At 42.8% G+C, this 14643-nt stretch overlaps 1 pseudogene; it reads right to left on the bottom strand.

The window, feature by feature from the left end:
* LOC125884806 (NLR family CARD domain-containing protein 3-like) overlaps nucleotides 1–14643 on the bottom strand; it is a 105756-nt pseudogene that overhangs the window by 37472 nt on the left and 53641 nt on the right.

Here is a 14643-nt window from a genome sequence, read left to right as displayed (position 1 = left end):
TTTTAATCCTGGTTGGATGGCTCTATATTTTGCTGATTTTTGATGGATAGAATAACTCTGAGAGTAACTCTGAGCCCAGAGGGGCAGCAGCAGCCATCTTGTTCACCACCAAACCTTGTGTGAACAAAACCAAAGACATGCTAAATCACAACAGTTTATATTTAATTTACTGTTCACTGATACTTCCTTATTTGACTTACTGTGTGGAAATATGGGGATCTACGTTTAAAACCACTATTGATAAAATTGTATTACAACAAAAACGAGCCATACGCATCATAAACAAAGCCGGTTACTATGATCATACTAATCCATTATTTTTAAATTCCCATGTTTTGAAGTTTAGAGACTTGGTTTATTATAGAACAATGCAAATCATGTTTAAAGTAAATAATAAAACATTACCAGACAGCGTGCATAAGTTCTTCATAGTGTCTCAGAGTAAATATGAGTTGAGAGATGGAAGCAAATTTATGTTACCAAAAGCTAAAAAAGAAGTTAAAAGAAGATGCATTTCTTTTAAGGGGGTTCAGCTGTGGAACAGTGCTGATCTTAAACTAAAGCAATGTACTTCCTTTGTTATGTTCAAGAAATCATTATGTGCATTTATATTTAGGAGTTATGGCTGTAATTGAAAAACAAAAAAGGGAAAAGAGTCATGTATGTGCATGAGTACGTATGTATGTGTGTATATATGTATGTATTTTTGTTTGTTTTTTTTCTCTTCCCACTTGACACCAAGAATTGTGTAGCTTAAGATGCATAGCAGGCGGGCATTAATAAGCTTCGCTTCTGCCTGAGCCTTTTTCAGTCAATTTTGTATTGTTCTTTTCTTTTGCTGCTTTGAAGTATATATATATGACTGAAATAAACTAAACTAAACTAAACTAAACATCCTGTACACACTCAACTGATGTGTTCAGCAGTGAGAAGGTTTCTCTAACAGGAGGAGACTCTCACGCCTACAGAGAACACAGAGACACTGAGGAACTAGGCCAGAACCCAAACCCAGGATAAAGAGGTTCAGTGAATGTGGTGTTGAAGGTGTGGAGGTGGATCAGTGTGTCAGAGGAGACTGTGAAGAAGGACAGAGTGCCAGCAGGACAGTCCACATACACTGCTACTCTACCAGAGGAGGAGGAGGAGGAGGAGGAGGAGAGCTCTGTTTCTCTGTTATTGTGCCAGACAGAGTAACGACCATCATCAGAGCAGCTCAGACTCCAGGACTGATGATTCCATCCAAACAGACAGTCTGTACTGTCTCCTCTCCTCCTGATTCCTCTGTAACTCACTGATAAATAAACCTCTCCTCTCCACTCCACCTCCCAGTAACAGCGACCAGTCAGACCAGTTCTACACAGCAGCTGAGCCCAGTAGTCAAATATGTCTGGATGATCAGGATATGACTGAAACTCCTCCACACATGTCACCTTCCTGTTGTTGTCAGACAGTTTGAGGCATCTGTGTACTGTGTTTGTGTCGATGGTGAGTTCACAGGAATCTGATGGAGAGAAGAAGACACAATACAGCTGCAGTTATTCATCTATCATCTGTTCATTGATCACTTCCTCCAGGAGGTTGCCATCACAACACTGAACTCAAATTCATCCAATCACCACAACTTTACCACAAATGTGACTTTTTAAAAACAGGTCAGATCTCATTTCATTGTGGAGCTGCGTGCAGCGTATTGATTCTGTCTCTCTGTTATCATGTGACTCCTGCTGCAGGAGTGTGAGCTCCACGCCTCGGACACAGTCACACACACAGTGACAGGCTAACTGTTAGCATCACACAGCTAACCTTACCCAGCGGTTATTCAAATCAAATCAAACTTTATTTATATCACACTTTACATACATTAAATATGCAACAAAGTGCTTCACTAAATAAAAACAATGAAAAACCCACCACACACACACACACACACACACACACACACACACACACACACAGACAGGGCACTGAGGCACTAGGTGAGGAAAAACCACCTATGGGGAGCTCATCCACACTGAGCGGCGTCACAGCCGACGGCCACAGAGACCACCCCGACCCAGATAGACCGGGGTGGACTCCACACATGGTGCAGAGCCCCCCAGTCCTCCGGGCCTGAGGGATCTCCAGGACGACGTCCCCGCGGGCAGACCGCACACACCTCCCAGTGTGGAGGCCCCCCATGAGGAAACACTGGAGCTAACAACTAACAGACTAGAAGACAATAGGGTAGGATAAAAACAGCTATGAGATAGAATAATGATAACATGCATAAGGATTTAAACCTACATCATTAAGAACATTAGACATTAATAAATCAATAAAATATAATAAAAGAAGAGCAGAAGAAATCAGTTAAAAGCCAAATTAAAAAGGTGAGTCTTGAGCCTCCTTTTAAAAACATCAACAGTCTCTGCAGTCCTGATGCTCTCTGGCAGGCTGTTCCATAAGTGAGGGCCATCATGGCTGAATGCAGCCTCCCCGTGGGTTTGAGTTCTAACTCTTGGAATGATTAAAAGGCCGGTGCCGGAGGACCTCAGGGTCCGCCAGGGTTGATATGATAAAAGCAGGTCAGATAAATAAGATGGCCCAAGACCGTTAAGACATTTAAAAACTAATAAAGAACCGTAAAATCCATCCTGAAACACACGGGAGCCAATGCAGCCATTTTAAAACTGCTGTAATGTGCGCCCGCCTCTGGTCCTCGCCAGCACTCGTGTGGCTGAGTTTTGGAGTAGCTGCAGGTTAGAGATGGTCTTTTTGGGAAGACCAGACAGCAGGGCATTACAATAGTCTAAACAACAAGAGATAAAAGCATGCATCAGCACCTCCGTGTTAGCCTGAGAGAGAAACGGCCGGACTCTGGCTATATTCTGAAGATGATAAAACCTGTCTTTCTTACATTTTTGATGTGTGGAATAAAACTAAGCTCAGAGTCAAAAATGACGCCAGGTTCTTCACACATTGTGAAGGTTTAAAATCTTGTAGTTTTGCTAGAAGTTTCTCTCTCTTGCCTTCAGGACCAAAAACTAAGACCTCTGTTTTGTCCTGGTTGAGCTGCAGGAAATTCACTGCCATCCATGACTTGATGTCTAAAATACAGTTAAAAAGGGCATCAGTTGGCCCTGTGTCATCAGGAGACACGGCCATGTACAGCTGTGTGTCATCTGCTCAACTGTGTGTGGTTATTAAAGAAGTATTTCACTGCTGGAAAGATGGTCTTTTCATAAAACTGGGCTGTCTGCAGTAGAAAGACACAAACACTTTTAAACTTGGTGCTACATGACCAGAGACAACAGAGGAAAAGGACTGTGGGATTTGCTTTTGCTCAAAAGGAAGAAAACCTACAACTACCAGAATGCACTGCACTGCATTTGACCAATAAACACTCCCACTGGTGGGTGATGTGATGTTAGCTTGTCTGTTTTGGCACATGATGGTGGCCAGCCATGGAGCTTTATTTCTATCTTTAATCAACAACAGTGTTGACCAATGAAATGATCCCTGCCTTGTTCTTGGCTTGTTCTTCACATTTGTAGAACAAGAATACATCCACTGATGACATGTTGGGCTTCTTACATGAACACTGTTGCTAGGCAACTACCAACAAAGAGGACGCTGCATGTTTCCTGTTGCTGTGTTGGCCTGCTCTATCAGAATAAAGGTTTGACATGTTGTAAATACAGAAAACACTTACAGGTATCATATCTGCATATCTACAGTTAAATCAGTCACATTGCAGACATTAAACAGCAACTTTTCAGTTCAACAACGAGCAATCTCTTGCTGATAAAACTGAAGAAATCCTTCAGTTGTGTGATATTATCCCAGTTCTCTCTCTCGATCAGTGAGTGAGCTCATGGAAATGTTGAAGCACAATCTGTAGTTGGAGCAACAGCCTGAGAGCCAGAGAATAAAGATGTGAGCTGAGAGATGAGCAGGGAGATCTGGGCGCTGCTCAGATGGAGGGAAGTTTACCACAGTTCACTGACACAAACTACCCACATTGTCATGGTACAAAACTGGTTGGAAATCAGCTGAATATCCCTTTAACGGGTTTAATGACAGACTGGAGACGTTTTGCTGTCAGTGTGAGCTCATTAGGACAGTTTAACGGCTCGGTGTCAGATGTTAGTCGCTGCTGCTGTGTTAGCTCGTGCTAACTGAGCAGAGACAGCAGGAGGAGAGCGACTCACTGAGACGGTCCTTCAAAGCTGCGTCCAATGGCAGCAACAGCTGTCAGCCCCCACCCTTCCCCCCACCATCAAAAACAAATCCTAATTCTGTCAGATACACTGAATGCTCATAACAACAGGCTCCTAATCCAAGACAGCATCACAACTAGTTTGTAAGATTCACTTGCCCCCGCAATTTCATCGTATAAAAACACCTCAAAGTTGCAACATGCAGTACAGTTTGTTAGAAAAGCTGACACAGTTTGAAGATGCTTTGTTTTCATGAATCAATTAAAAACACACTTACACTTCCTCACACCTGGTCTCAACCATCGGACTCCACCAGGCTCCACCCTGAAAGAAGGAGGGGGTCAGAGCAGCACTTCCTCTTTCAGCATGCACACATGGACATTACATCACTCTACACATATTGTTATACACTGATAAAGGAACAGTCCACAAGGTTGATAACACACTTGAATGTAGCGTCTGAGTTCCTTTAACATGCAGAGATCTGTCCAAACTGCATCAGTTATTACCAACAGGCAATTATCATGTTTGTTCCTGGAGATGTTCTCCTTGGAGACCTCCTACACAAATATCTCCTTTTTATGTTCCACCAGTGTTCATACCTGAGAGTGTCCAGTCTCCAGTGTGGATCCTTCAGTCCAGCTGACAGCAGCGTCACTCCTGAGTCTCCTGGATGATTGTAGCTCAGGTCCAGCTCTCTCAGATGGGAGGGGTTGGAGCTCAGAGCTGAGGCCAGAGAAGCACAGCCTTCCTCTGTGATCAGACAGCCTGACACACTGCAAACACACAAAACAACACACATGGCAGATCATCTGAGGGTCCTGCTGTGTCACTCAAACACAAGAAGAAACTGTCTCCAAATCAATAACTGATCAATACAATGACTGAATCAGAGAGTTAACTGTAACCATGTCATTGTGATCTGAATGTTAAAGAGTCTACAGTCATGCTAGCAGCTCTGTGAGGATGGACTTAGACACAGAGGTGCTTTGAGCTACATAATAATCCCATAATGCTAACATGCTCACTATGCCTGCTGACAGGATCAAGTTTATTATTCATGTTTATCATGTTAAGCTGGATTTTTCTTTTTTGCTTGACTTCTAAGTAGTTGCTGCTGCAGTCTGAAGCTGTGCTGAAGGACCATGTCCGTGAGCTGCTCTACTAATGCTCTCTGCCAAGTAAGCACGAGCTAACACAGCAGCAGTGGCTAACATCCCACACCCAGCTCCTAAACAATTCCAACAATCTCACACTGACTACAAAATAGCTTGAGTCTGTCATTAAACCAGAGCTTGAAGAACCCTCCTGTGAACACTTGGCTGTATGTTTGTTTATTGTTCAGGTACATTTTGCTCCAAACATTGTAACATGGTGACATTTATACAGCGCTTCTATCCAAAGTGCTTTACACAGTGTTTACTGCTTATTCACACACTGACACAGTGATGGCAGAGGAGGTGGGGATGGAACCACCAACCCTGTTATCAGTGGACGACCCGCTCTACCTCCTGAACCACAGCCGCCCCGGTCCAGATTTTGATTTACAATAAATCTTTCAAATCATCTGTGTTATTTAATAATTCAAAAACAAAAGGAAATGATAAAAGACTTTGTGGAAAACAATTTTCTGAGTCTAGAAACTACTGATGAAGTTTAGTTAAAGGTCCTTTGACAGATCATATCAGCAGACACAACACAGGTTAGCTGTTTATCCACTGATGTAAATCAGATTTAAAAGCTCTTTAATGGGTTCATGAATCCTGACCTGAGAGTTTCCAGAGCACAGTGTGGACTCTGCAGTCCAACAGAAAGAAGCTTCACTCCTGAATCCTGCAGGTTGTTGTTACTCAGGTCCAGGTGTCTCAGACTGGAGGACTGGGAGCTGAGAACTGAGGACAGAGCTTCACAGCTTCTCTCTGAGAGCTTACAGCCACTCAGTCTGGAGAGGAAATAATGAACAACAAGACAAATGATATTTGTGTTAAAACATTGAGTTTAGACTCTCAGTGACACAGCATAAAGTCTCTTCTCAGCACAGGTTTAAATTCCTGCAGTGTTACTACAAACACGTTGAAGATGTGACAACTACTCATGACTAAATCAGGAATAAACTAACGTCTAGTAATCAAAGTCACAAAAAGCATTAACGACATACTTGATCTCACCAGCAATCATATTTCATACAACATGAGAATCTGAATGCTACACAATACATTTGAAACAATTAAAGATTTGATGTACAGTCATATAGAAAACCCTGTCATGAGAGGAGCTGTTTACATTAAATTGAGCTGAAACTTTACAGAGATGTTTCAATTCAATTTAAACAAACTGTAACTGAAGATGACCTGAGAGTTTCCAGAGCACAGTGTGGACTCTGCAGTCCAACAGAAAGAAGCTTCACTCCTGAATCCTGCAGGTTGTTGTTACTCAGGTCCAGGTGTCTCAGACTGGAGGACTGGGAGCTGAGAACTGAGGACAGAGCTTCACAGCTTCTCTCTGAGAGGTTACAGCCACTCAGTCTGGAGAGGAAATAATGAACAACAAGACAAATGATATTTGTGTTAAAATATTCAGTTTAGACTCTCAGTGACACAGCATAAAGTCTCTTCTCAGCACAGGTTGAAATTCCTGCAGTGTTACTATGATGCAGAATAGCTACCGCTCCACCCGGCTCAGTCTGAAAACAACAATGAGTCCAGGTTGGTAGAAAAGGATTTCCACACACTTAAATCTCTGCAGTATTTTACTAGAAACATGTGGAAGACGTGACAGCTACTCATGACTAAATCAAGAAGAAACAGTGATCAAAGTAACACACACACACACACACACACACACACACACACATGCACTCACACACACAGTTTCTTACTCTCAGCCAGCATTTATATTTTGTGATGTACAACATGAGAATGTGAATAAGAACAAAATACATTGGAAACATTTAAAGATTTGATGTACAGTCATATATAAAACCCTGTCATGAGAGGAGCTGTTTACATTAAATTGAGCTGAAACTTTAGAGAGATGTTCCAATTCATTTTGAAAAAAAGAAAAGAAAAAGACAAATGACATTGGTTTTAATATTTTGAGTGTGGACTTTACATTTACATTAAATGAAACTCATATTTTGTAGAAATATCTCAAATGCCTTGAAACAAATTGTAACTTGACCATACCTGAAAGTTTCCAGAGGACAGAGTGGACGTCTCAGTCCAGCAGACAGCAGCGTCACTCCTGAGTCTCCTGGATGATTGTAGCTCAGGTCCAGCTCTCTCAGATGGGAGGGGTTGGAGCTCAGAGCTGAGGCCAGAGAAGCACAGCCTTCCTCTGTGATCAGACAGCCTGACACACTGCAAACACACAAAACAACACACATGGCAGATCATCTGAGGGTCCTGCTGTGTCACTCAAACACAAGAAGAAACTGTCTCCAAATCAATAACTGATCAATACAATGACTGAATCAGAGAGTTAACTGTAACCATGTCATTGTGATCTGAATGTTAAAGAGTCTACAGTCATGCTAGCAGCTCTGTGAGGATGGACTTAGACACAGAGGTGCTTTGAGCTACATAATAATCCCATAATGCTAACATGCTCACTATGCCTGCTGACAGGATCAAGTTTATTATTCATGTTTATCATGTTAAGCAGGATTTTTCTTTTTTGCTTGACTTCTAAGTAGTTGCTGCTGCAGTCTGAAGCTGTGCTGAAGGACCATGTCCGTGAGCTGCTCTCCTAATGCTCTCTCTGCCAAGTAAGCACGAGCTAACACAGCAGCAGTGGCTAACATCCCACACCCAGCTCCTAAACAATTCCAACAATCTCACACTGACTACAAAATAGCTTGAGTCTGTCATTAAACCAGAGCTTGAAGAACCCTCCTGTGAACACTTGGCTGTATGTTTGTTTATTGTTCAGGTACATTTTGCTCCAAACATTGTAACATGGTGACATTTATACAGCGCTTCTATCCAAAGTGCTTCACACAGTGTTTACTGCTTATTCACACACTGACACAGTGATGGCAGAGGAGGTGGGGATGGAACCACCAACCCTGTTATCAGTGGACGACCCGCTCTACCTCCTGAACCACAGCCGCCCCGGTCCAGATTTGGATTTACAATAAATCTTTCAAATCATCTGTGTTATTTAATAATTCAAAACAAAAGGAAATGATAAAAGACTTTGTGGAAAACAATTTTCTGAGTCTAGAAACTACTGATGAAGTTTAGTTAAAGGTCCTTTGACAGATCATATCAGCAGACACAACACAGGTTAGCTGTTTATCCACTGATGTAAATCAGATTTAAAAGCTCTTTAATGGGTTCATGAATCCTGACCTGAGAGTTTCCAGAGCACAGTGTGGACTCTGCAGTCCAACAGAAAGAAGCTTCACTCCTGAATCCTGCAGGTTGTTGTTACTCAGGTCCAGGTGTCTCAGACTGGAGGACTGGGAGCTGAGAACTGAGGACAGAGCTTCACAGCTTCTCTCTGAGAGGTTACAGCCACTCAGTCTGGAGAGGAAATAATGAACAGAATTGAATCAATCAGCAGCACATTTAAAGCACCATGAAATGAACAGAATCTCTACACACTTACAGAGCTTTGTTGGAGGCTTTGACCACTGGCAGCAGCCTCAGAAGAGCCTCCTCTGAAGCAGAGTATTTCTTCAGGTCAAACACGTCCAGATCTTCTTCTGATGACAGTAAGATGAAGACCAGAGCTGACCACTGAGCAGGAGACAGTTTATCTGTGGAGAGACGTCCTGATCTCAGGGACTGTTGGATCTCCTCCACTAGAGAACGATCATTCAGTTCATTCAGACAGTGGAACAGGTTGATGCTTCTCTCTGCAGACAGATCCTGGTTGATCTTCTCCTTGATGTACTGGACTGTTTCCTGATTGGTCTGTGAGCTACTTCCTGTCTGTGTCAGCAGACCTCGTAGGTGTTTCTGATTGGTCTGCAGTGAGAGACCCAGGAGGAAGCGGAGGAACAAGTCCAGGTGTCCATTTGGACTCTGTAAGGCCTTGTCCACAGCACTCTGGTGGAGATGTGTGAGTTTAGGTTTGTCTCTGAAGACTTTAGACCTTTGGGATGTTGTTTGTTGTTCTGCCATCAGATTGACTCCAGAGTTGATGAAGGTCAGATGGACATGAAGAGCAGCCAGAAACTCCTGAACACTCAGATGGACGAAGCAGAACACCTTGTCCTGGTACAGTCCTCTCTCCTCTTTAAAGATCTGTGTGAACACTCCTGAGTACACTGAGGCTGCTCTGATATCGATGCTACACTCTGTCAGGTCTGATTCATAGAAGATCACATTGCCTTTCTGCAGCTGATCAAAAGCCAGTTTTCCCAGAGACTCAATCATCTTCCTGCTCTCTGGACTCCAGTGATGATCTGTCTCAGCTCCTCCATCATACTTGATGTTCTTCACTTTGGTCTGAACCACCAGGAAGTGGATGTACATCTCAGTCAGGGTCTTGGGCAGCCGTCTTCTCCTTCTAACCCTCATCACATCCTCCAGAACTGTAGCAGTGATCCAGCAGAAGACTGGGATGTGGCACATGATGTGGAGGCTTCGTGATGTCTTGATGTGGGAGATGATTCTGCTGGCCTGCTCCTTATTTCTGAATCTCTTCCTGAAGTACTCCTCCTTCTGTGGGTCAGTGAACCCTCTGACCTCTGTCACCATGTCAACACAGTCAGGAGGGATCTGACTGGCTGCTGCAGGTCGTGTGGTTATCCAGAGGCGAGCAGAGGGAAGCAGTTTCCCCCTGATGAGGTTTGTCAGCAGCACATCCACTGAGGTGGACTCTGTAACATCAGTCAGGATCTCATTGTTGCGGAAGTCCAGAGGAAGTCGACACTCATCCAGACCGTCAAAGATGAACACAACCTGGAACTCTTCAAACCTGCAGATTCCTGCTTCTTTGGTTTCAGTAAAGAAGTGATGAACAAGTTCCACCAAGCTGTACTTTTCTCTTTCAGCACATTCAGCTCTCTGAAAGTGAATGGAAATGTCAACTGTATGTCCTGGTTGGCTTTGTCTTCAGCCCAGTCCAGAGTGAACTTCTGTGTTAAGACTGTTTTCCCAATGCCAGCCACTCCCTTTGTCATCACTGTTCTGATTGGTTCATCTCTTCCAGGTGAGCCTTTAAAGACGTCTTCTTGTCTGATGGTTGTTTCTGGTCTGTCTGCTTTCCTGGATGCTGTTTCAATCTGTCTGACCTCATGTTCATCATTGACCTCTGCAGTCCCTCCCTCTGTGATGTAGAGCTCTGTGTAGATCTGATTCAGAAGGGTTGGGTTTCCTGCTTTAGCGATCCCCTCAAACACACACTGGAACTTCTCCTGCAGGTTAGATTTCAGTTTACGTCGACACGCTGCAGCAACAGTTCCTGAATAAACAAACAACAAATGATATCAGTGAGTGGATCCTACAGAAAATCAGAGAATTGAAACATTGAAGTGTGTCTGCAGAATTTGTAAATGTAAACTCCTCCCATGTTTCCTCCATTTCCTCTTTCCATCCTGTTCAGTCTTTATAGAAATCCTCTTACTGCTCTGCAGACAGTCAGCCAGCTCCTCCTGCTTCATTCTCCTCAGGAAGTGCAGTGTGATCTTCAGAAATGCCTCTCTGCTGCTCCTCCTCTGCTCTTCATCCTCACCCTCCAACACCTCCTCATCCTCCCTCTGACTCTCGAAGCATTCTGGGTAATCTGGACTCAGAACCTTCTGGATCTTCTTCAGCTCCTTCTTCACAAAAGTGAGGATGTTCTCCTCCAGCAGCTGGAACAGAATATTATATGAATGACACACTCAAACATCAGATCCATGTTGGACACACTGACAATCCACTGGTGTAAAAAGTGCAGCATGGAGATGATTGTGAACAGAATAGATGTCAAAGTAGTTGTTGTACATGTACAGACCATAAATATGGAGTCCAGGTGTGTTTGATGCTGCTGGGCAGACTGACCACTGGGAACCTCTGAGCTCTCCTGGTCCACTCTGTGGAGGAACCATCAACAATCAGCTCACATTATGTCTGTCCACACAGAGACACTGTCCACACAGAGACACACACTGTCCACACAGAGACACTGTCCACACAGAGACAGACACTGTCCACACAGAGACACTGTCCACACAGAGACACACACTGTCCACACAGAGACACTGTCCACACAGAGACACACACTGTCCACACAGAGACACTGTCCACACAGAGACAGACACTGTCCACACAGAGACAGACACAAGGTCAATCATCATTCAGCTCATGTTTTATAAGAACACTGAATCAGATCATTCCCTCTGATAACCAAGTGTTGTTAGTACAGCTGATCCCACTGAGAATCCACCGTCTGGTCTGCTCTCTGCAGCTTTTAGGTCATCGACTCCAGTTCAAACTCCTTCTCATCACATTGAAAATTCTCAGTGTCAGCACAGCAGAGATTGGGAGTGATGATCCACTCCCTCCTCAGGGATCTTTGACTCTGAGTCTACAGTTACTGCTCAGTACTGCCAGGTAACAAACAGACAGCTTACTGCTTCTACAAAACAACCTCACACTCTGAGACAAAAGCTCTCACCTTCTCAGGTTTGTGACACAATAGTAGTTAAAACATCAATGTTATATTCAGCTTACTGTTGTCCAGCTTTAAATGAAATAGGTTCACGCATTGACCAGTCACTTTTGAAGGACACACAGCTGGGTGCAGGTGAGTCTGGTCTCTGATGGATCCTGAAGGACAAACAAACAAAGAGGATTTTTTACCTTCCAGCCACAGTAGCTTCTGGAGAAACTACCAGCTATCAACAAGAAAACTATTTCAATCAGTGAGTTCAGACTTGGTGTGCAAACACCTTCAGTACAAAAAGGATGAAATGAACTTTTCAGTCTTCAGTCACTAGCAGCAAGAAGTTTAATAAACTAAACAATAAAAGGTCTTCACACGGAATCACTGCAGTCTGTGTATCACTGGTTCATTTTCTGTAAAAGACTGAACAAAGTCAGGGCTAAACAAATCAACAGATGACGGACCAAACCACGGCTAGAAAAAGGTGAATATTGGGTCGAACCAGGACTAAAACTCAGCATATGAACTCTTGAGTAATGTCCAACATCATGTTTTGTGAGGTCACAGTGACCTTTGACCTCCAAATTCTAATCAGGTCATCTTTGAGTCCAAGTGGACGTTTGTGCCAAATCTGAAGAAATTCCCTGACAGTGTTTCTGTGATGTCATGTTCACGGGAATGAGACGTACAGACGGAAGGACAACCCAGAGACGTGATGTCTCCGGCCACAGCTGTTGACGGAGTGGAGGCATTAAAAACAGAGAATATTGGATCAAACACCAGAGAAGAAGAAGAAGAAGAAGAAGAAGAAGAAGAAGAAGAAGAAGAAGAAGAAGAAGAAGAAGAAGAGCGATGCTAAAAATAAACATACCGTTTAAAAAGAACTTCTCTGGATAAATAACAGTGAAAACATGAATCAGTAAAATTATAATGTTATTAAGAGCTCACCTCTCTGCAGCAGAGGGCTGATGGACTTTAAAATTAATGAGTCGACCTTTTGACCTGTCGCTCTTTAAGGACACACAGCTGGGTTCAGGTCCAGGTCCAGGTCCAGGTCCAGCAGAGTCTGGTCTCTGATGGATCCTGATGGACACATGAATTCATTATGAACACAACACACACAGAGAGGTTTGAGTGCTGAGCTGTGACATGGAGAAGAGTCATGGACAGTTAGAGATCCTCATCTCACCTCTGAGCTTTGGTCTGGCTGTCATGTTCCCCACACAGAGTGGTTTTAGAGGGAGGGACTCCCTCCTCTCTGTCCTCACACCCATTCATGCTGCTCAACTCACACACACTTTCATCTGGAGAGGAAACACACATCATTCATCTGCACATCAACTCAAATCCTCCTTTACATCATTTCTCCTGTCAAAAGATCAGCTGCTGTTATTTTCTCTTTCATATCAGTGTCAGCTGAATGCAGTCACACAGCAGCTGCTCTACTTCTACTATCACTCCACTAGATGGAGTCATCCAGCTGCAGCCCAGCACACACAAAGTCCAAAGTCTTGTGAGCTGTTTAAACTTCAAATCATTTTTCTCTGTCAAAGTTTGTCCATTCGGTAAAGCTCCAAAGTGAAGTGGTTTGAGCTCTGTTCATGTTGATCTGTCTTTATTTTCTACAGGAAAATTGATCACAGTTTGTCATTTTCTTTCAAAACAGCTTGGAGAATCTCTGAGAAAAGTCAGAGCAAATTATTTCTGATCACTGCGCACGTTTTGATGTATTTTTGTGAATGTCTTAGGAACGCTGTGGGCCAAGCAGTGAGCCCAATCATACAGCAGAAGATTGACAATATTAAGAAATAAGCCAGATGAATCATAAACAGTGTGCCCTCTGTTGCACAGCAGGACCCTAAATTATCAGAGAAATACTGGAGTTGTTTTCCAGCACATTAAGCTGATGTCAGTCTGATATTCAGAGCACAGCAGGTCAGCTGAACATGATTCAGTGTGAAATTTACCTGCAAACATTTCAAACAATTCAACATATGAGAACATAAAGTTAAAGGGGACACACTGCAGGTGAACATGTAGATATCACCATGAAACATCCCCAGATGATTACTTACCGTAAGGCAAGTTTGTTTTTGTTATTACAACTCTCACATTCTGTGTTTAAATATGCAAATGATGCATCATCTAATCAAACATGCACTCATTTGCATACATTTCCAAAACAAAAATCTTTACATTGGATGAAGTCAGGTTTAAAAACGTTGTTTCATTTTGTTGTCACATTATAGTTAGATATTTACACAGAGTTACATTTGGATATCTCTTTTTATCACTCCATAAATCAGAAAATAAAAAACAAACAAACAGTGTTTGGCCATATTTGTAGGAATAACAAGTTCTGTAAATCAGGCTGTGAATGATACATGAACAAACCCCTCGGTAAAAACCTTCAGGATGTAAAAAGGAATAACACTGGAAGCTTTGGTTTGTGTTAGTGACACTGAAGTAGATGAAGTAGATCTGTTGGTTCTAAAGCCGTATTGGCTGTCTATAAGTAACTGATGCTTTTCAATAAAACTATCCAACCGTTCCACAAAGAGTTTCTCCAGGATTTTCAAAAACTGTGATAACAATGAAACTGGCCTATAGTTTGTATACAGATGTTTGTTTCCTGCTTTATATATAGGTATGACTTTAGCAGTCTTCATTGTACTAGGAAAAGTACCCAATCTGAATGATAGAGTGCAGATGTAGTTCGAGGGTCAGCAATATTGCTTATAACTTTCTTGATCAAAGTCATATCAATCCCATTCCAGTCTAGAGATGTTTTGCTCTTGAATCTGTTCACTATGTCAATTATTTCATTTTTTGTAACTTCTCACAA

The sequence above is a fragment of the Epinephelus fuscoguttatus genome, linkage group LG24 (assembly GCF_011397635.1).
Source record: "Epinephelus fuscoguttatus linkage group LG24, E.fuscoguttatus.final_Chr_v1".
NCBI classification, from domain to species: domain Eukaryota; kingdom Metazoa; phylum Chordata; class Actinopteri; order Perciformes; family Serranidae; genus Epinephelus; species Epinephelus fuscoguttatus.
The sequence above is the reverse complement of the archived record's forward strand: the minus strand, read 5'-3'. Positions and strand labels throughout refer to the sequence as shown.